Source organism: Rutidosis leptorrhynchoides, chromosome 11, assembly GCF_046630445.1.
Source record: "Rutidosis leptorrhynchoides isolate AG116_Rl617_1_P2 chromosome 11, CSIRO_AGI_Rlap_v1, whole genome shotgun sequence".
Taxonomy (NCBI): domain Eukaryota; kingdom Viridiplantae; phylum Streptophyta; class Magnoliopsida; order Asterales; family Asteraceae; genus Rutidosis; species Rutidosis leptorrhynchoides.
In genome coordinates, this window is record NC_092343.1 from 219,152,372 (window position 1) to 219,157,577 (window position 5,206).

Genomic DNA, 5,206 nt, shown 5'->3' on the forward strand with positions numbered 1-5,206 from the left:
GTGGAATTGTAGTAGTTGAATTGTATATTAGCTACTAAGTATGAACTTAACGGGTAGGTAGTACCCGAATTTAAACTTATAAAATGCTAATATGAAGAAAAAGTTTTTATAAATGAGTTCATATTATGCTACGAGATACTATTGACTACTCTTAATATTCTGTATGATTAAATTGTTTCATTTGACTATTTTGAAGGAAATGACACCGACTACTCGACACACCTTGAATATGAGCGAAGAGGAATTTCGTGCCTTTCTTGCTTCAAACATAGCCGAAGTACAGGCCGCGCTACATACCAAAAATAACTCTGAATCTAGCAATACAGCTAACGGCGCAAGAAATCGTATAGGATGCTCCTACAAGGAATTCACTGCCTGCAAACCTTCAGAATTTGATGCGACCGAAGGACCAATCGGATTGAAACGGTGGACCGAGAAAGTTGAATCGGTGTTTACCATAAGTAAGTGTGCTGAATTAGACAAAGTGAAGTACGCTACACATACCTTCACAGGTATTGCGTTAACATGGTGGAATACCTATCTAGAGCAAGTGGGACAAGATGATGCTTACGCGCTACCGTGGTCAGCATTCAAGCACTTGATGAATGAGAAGTACCGTCTCAGAACCGAGGTCAATAAGCTCAAGTCAGAACTTAGAGGGTTACGAACACAGGGATTCGATATTACTTCGTATGAAAGACGATTCACAAAATTGTGCCTATTGTGTCCGAGAGCATTCGAAGATGAGGAAGAGAAGATCGACGCGTTTGTGAAAGGGTTACCGGAGAGAATCCAAGAAGATATAAGTTCACACGAGCCTGCCTCCATACAAAAGGCATGTAGAATGGCTCACAAACTAGTGAACCAGATTGAGGGAAGAATTAAAGAACAGGAGGCCGAAGAGGCCAACGTGAAGTTAGTCAAAAGAAAGTAGGAGGAAAACGGTGATAAGAGTCACCAAAACAGCAACAACTATCCCAACAATTGCAACATCAATCCCAACTAAAACAAATGGCACAACAACAACAACAACAACAACTACAACAATCATCCCAACAACAATAACAACCGCAACAACAACAACAATCAGAAGCAGCTATACCAAAGGTGTGAAAAGTATCACTCGGGGTGCTGCACCAAATTTTGCAACAAGTGTAAAAGAAATGGTCATAGCACGGCGAAGTGTGAGGTCTACGGACCAGGGGTTAACAGAACGAAAGGAACAAATGGTGTCGGAATGAGTAATGGCGGAGCAAGTAGTGTCGGAGCAAGTTATGCCAATGTAGTTTGTTATAAATGTAGAAAACCGGGCCACATTATTAGAAATTGCCCAAACCAGGAGAATACGAATGGACAAGGCCGCAGAAGAGTTTTCAATATTAATACGACAGAGGCATAAGAAGACCCGAAGCTTGTTACGGGTACGTTTCTTATTGACAATAAATCTTCTTACGTTTTATTTGTTTCGGGTGCGGATAGAAGCTATATGAGTAGAGATTTTTGTGCTAAATTAAGTTATCCATTGACGCCATTAGATAGTAAATTTTTACTCAAATTAGCAAACGGTAAATTAATTTCAGCAGATTATATATGCCGGAATCTTGAAATTAAACTGGGTAGCAAAATATTTAAGATTGATTTGATACCAGTAAAGTTAGGGAGTTTTGATGTAATAGTTGGCATGGACAGGCTGAAGGAGATGAAAGCAGAGATCTTATGTTACAAAAATGCAATTCGCATTGTACGAGAAGAAGGAGAACCCTTAATGGTGTACGGAGAAAAGGGCAACACGAAGCTACATCATATTAGTACTTTGAAGGCACAAAAACTAATAAGAAAAGGTTGCTATGCTATTCTAGCACACGTCGAGAAAGTACAAACTGAAGAAAAGAGCATCAATGATGTTCCCGTCATAAAAGAATTTCCCTATGTATTTCCGAAAGAATTACCGGAACTACCTCCACATCGATCTGTTGAATTTTAAATAGATCTTGTACTAGGAGCTGCACCAATAGCTCGTGCTCCTTACAGACTTGCACCCAGCGAGATGAAAGAACTGCAAAGCCAACTGCAAGAACTATTAGAACGTGGTTTCATTCGACCAATCACATCACCATGGGGAGCTCCTGTTTTGTTTGTCAAGAAGAAGGATGGTACAGTTAGGTTGTGTATTGACTACAGAGAGTTGAATAAACTTACCATCAAAAACCGTTATCCACTGCCGAGAATTGATGACTTATTTGATCAACTACAAGGCTCGTCGGTTTATTCAAAAATCGATTTACATTCTGGATATCATCAAATGTGAGTAAAGGAGGATGATATTCCAAAAACTGCTTTTAGGACGCGTTATGGTCATTACGAGTTTATGGTTATGCCGTTTGGATTGACTAATGCACCAGCTGTGTTCATGGACCTTATGAATCGAGTATGTGGGCCATATCTTGACAAGTTTGTTATTGTTTTCATCGATGACATACTTATTTACTCAAAGAATGATCAAGAGCACGAAGAACATTTGAGAAAAGTGCTAAAGTATTGAGGAAAGAAAAACTGTACGCTAAGTTTTCAAAGTGTGCATTTTGGTTGGAAGAAGTTCAATTCCTCGGTCATATAGTAAACAAAGAAGGTATCCAGGTGGACCTGGCAAAGATCGAAACCGTTGAAAAGTGGGAAACCCCAAAAACTCCGAAGCATATACGTCAATTTTTAGGATTGGCTAGTTACTACAGAAGATTCATCCAAGATTTCTCCAAAATAGCAAAACCCTTGACTGCATTAACGCATAAATGGAAGAAATTTGAATGGAAGGATGAACAAGAGAAGGCGTTTCAGTTATTGAAGAAAAAGCTAACTACGGCACCTATATTGTCATTGCCTGAAGGGAATGATGATTTTGTGATTTATTGTGACGCATCAAAGCAAGATCTCGGTTGTGTATTAATGCAATGAACGAAGGTGATTACTTATGCGTCTAGACAATTAAAGATTCACGAGCAAAATTATACAACTCACGATTTGGAATTGGGTGCTGTTATTTTTGCAATAAAGACTTGGAGGCATTATTTATATGGGGTCAAAAGTATTATATATACCGACCACAAAAGTCTCCAACATATATTTAATCAGAAGCAACTAAATATGAGACAACGCAAGTGGATTGAACTGTTGAATGATTATGATTTTGAGATTCGATACCACTCGGGGAAGGCGAATGTGGTAGCCGACACTTTGAGTAGAAAGGACAGAGAACCTATACGGGTAAAAGCTATGAATATAATTATTCGTACTAACCTTACTACTCAAATAAAGGAGGCGCAACAGGGGGTTGTAAAAGAAGGAAAGTTGAAGAATGAGATACCCAAAGGATCAGAGAAACATATTAATATTCGAGAATACGGAACCCGATATAGGGCTGATAGAATTTGGGTATCAAGGTTTGGAGATGTGAGAGAAATGGTACTTAAAGAAGCACATAAAACCAGATATTCAATACATCCCGGAGTGGGGAAGATGTATAAAGATCTCAAGAAACACTTTTGGTGGCCGGGTATGAAAGCTGATATTGTTAAATATGTAGGAGAATGTTTGACGTGTTCTATGGTCAAAGCTGAACATCAGAAACCATCAGGTCTACTACAACAACCTGAAATCCCGGAATAGAAATGGGAAAACATTACCATGGATTTCATTACTAAATTTCCAAGGGCTGCAAGTGGTTATGATACTATATGACTAATAGTTGATCGTCTCACCAAGTCAGCACACTTCCTGCCAATGAGAGAAGATGACAAAATGGAGAAGTTGGCGTGATTGTATTTGAAGGAGGTTGTCTCCAGACATGGAATACCCGTCTTTATTATCTCTGATAGGGATGGTAGATTTGTTTCAAGGTTATGGCAGACATTGCAACAAGCATTGGGGACTCGTCTAGACATGAGTACTGCCTATCATCCACAAACTGATGGGCAGAGTGAAAGGACGATACAAACGCTTAAAGACATGCTACGAGCATGTGTTACTGATTTTGGAAACAGTTGGGATCGACACCTACCGTTAGCAGAATTTTCCTACAACAACAGTTATCATTCTAGTATTGAGATGGCGCCGTTTGAGGCACTTTATGGTAGAAAGTGCAGGTCTCCGATTTGTTGGAATGAAGTGGAGGATATACAGATTACGGGTCCGGAGTTAATACAAGAAACTACCGAGAAAATCATCCAAATTCAACAACGATTGAAAACCGCACAGAGTCGACAAAAGAGCTACGCGGACAGTAAAAGAAAAGATATAGAGTTTGAAATTGGAGAAATGGTCATGCTTAAGGTTTCACCTTGGAAAGGCGTTGTTCGATTTGGTAAACGGGGGAAACTAAATCCAAGGTACATTGGACCATTCAAGATTATAGATCTTGTCGGACCAGTAGCTTACCAACTAGAGCTACCTCAATAATTCGCGGCTGTACATAACACTTTCCACGTCTCGAATTTGAAGAAATGTTTTGCTAACGAAGATCTCACTATTCTGTTGGACGAAATCCAAATCAATGAAAAACTTCAGTTCATTGAAGAACCCGTCGAAATAATGGATGTGAGGTTAAGAGACTTAAGCAAAACAAGATACCGATTGTTAAGGTTCGATGGAATGCTCGTAGAGGAAGCGAGTTCACCTGAGAGCATGAAGATCAGATGAAGAAGAAATACCCACATCTATTTCCAGAAGATTCGTCAACACCTTCAAAAGCTTAAAATTTCGGGACGAAATTTATTTAACGGGTAGGTACTGTAGTGGCCCGAACTTTTCCATGTTTATATAGATTAATTAAGATTGATATTTACATGACTAAATGTTTCCAATATGTTAAGCAATCAAACTTGTTAAGACTTGATTAAATAAAATAAGTTTCATATAGACAATTGATCACCCAAGTTGACCGGCGATTCACGAACGTTACAAATTTGTAAAAACTACATGTTGTGGTATATATAGACATATATATATGGTTGAAATGAGATTATTATGAGTAAGTATCTCACTAAGTATATTAACAATGTGTGATATACATAAGAAATGAGATTACTAAGTTAAGAAACTCGAAATGATATATATAACTATTATCGTTATGATAACGTCTACTAAATACATATGTATCATATTAAGATATTGATACACTTTATTTAACATGATAAAATGATATTTAAATATA